This window comes from Priapulus caudatus, unplaced genomic scaffold (genome assembly GCF_000485595.1).
Source record: "Priapulus caudatus unplaced genomic scaffold, Priapulus_caudatus-5.0.1 Scaffold1446, whole genome shotgun sequence".
Lineage (NCBI taxonomy): Eukaryota > Metazoa > Priapulida > Priapulimorpha > Priapulimorphida > Priapulidae > Priapulus > Priapulus caudatus.
The window spans coordinates 12,997-14,345 of record NW_014578507.1 but is presented as its reverse complement, the minus strand read 5'-3'; positions in this window follow the sequence as shown (position 1 = coordinate 14,345).

Genomic DNA, 1,349 nt, shown 5'->3' with positions numbered 1-1,349 from the left:
TGGATGGATGGATGGATGGATGGATGGATGGATGGATGGATGGATGGATGATGGATGGATGGATGGATGGATGGATGGAAGGATGGATGGATGGATGGATGGATGGATGGATGGATGGATGGATGGATGGATGGATGGATGGATGGATGGATGGATGGATGGATGGATGGATGAATGGATGGATGGATGGATGGATGGATGGATGGATGGATGGATGGATGGATAGATGGATGGATGGATGGATATGGATGAATGGGTGGATGGATAGATAGTTAGATGGGTCGATGGATGGAACGGTGAATGGATGGATAAGCAGATAAACCGATAGACAGACAGACATGTAGATATCTCCGATATTCTGCCCAATTAACAGTTGTGTTACTAGTTAGACTTACTAGTGAATAATTACAGTCATAGAACTAAGAGCAATATTGAACATGGTATAACGTCACTTACCGGTAACATCACAACTGGAAAATTTACGGAACGATCAACTGCCTGCATACATGTACGGTTACAATACATGTATGCAAGCAGTTGATCGTTCCGTCGGCTACTGGAACAAGACTGAAGTCGGCAACACCGCTTGTCTCTAATGCAGCACGCATGCATGTAGAAGGCGTGATGGTTGCTACGCGTGTGTTTTCCTACGCTACAGAGAAACACGAACCGACAATTTATTCAACAAACTTTGAATACCCTTGTAATTTGTGAAGTTTTTTAAAGTTTGTGTGTGCGCGCGCGTGTGTGCATGTGTGCGAGTATGTATATTGAGCGCAAGTAATAACTGACGTGCTGCACACAAGGCAATGCCAACAATGGTAAGCGTCAGCATTCGTAATTATATGCACATATTATTAATACTTTAATTTCCATTCACAGAACTAAATGACTGGCAATTTTGTTGCACGTAGCCTAGACATTTTAATCCAGCCACCTGAATAAGAGGATTTCGCATTTTGCAATCGAAAAATTACTGCTTTCATGGCTCTTGGATGTAAACTTTTCCAACGGAAAAATATGAACACACGTAATATTCCTATCGCTATACGTATAAACACGGGAATCTCCAGTACACGGTGAATAATTACAACATAGCGCTTCAGGATGTGTCGAGGACAAGCTATGAAGGACATTCTATATCTAATTAAGCTAATACGATGAAGATCAATTTAAAGCTACGAAACGCGGCATCTTTACTTCGGGCATAATTTCACGTTTCACCTCCATCGTGTATACTTTGCTCAGACCTATGTTGAACCGCTTTGTTACCCTTTGCCGAGAAAGTCATTAAAATGTTTAAAACCCTTTAGTAAGTCAATGTTTAATCTGTATCCTTATTCCGCCAT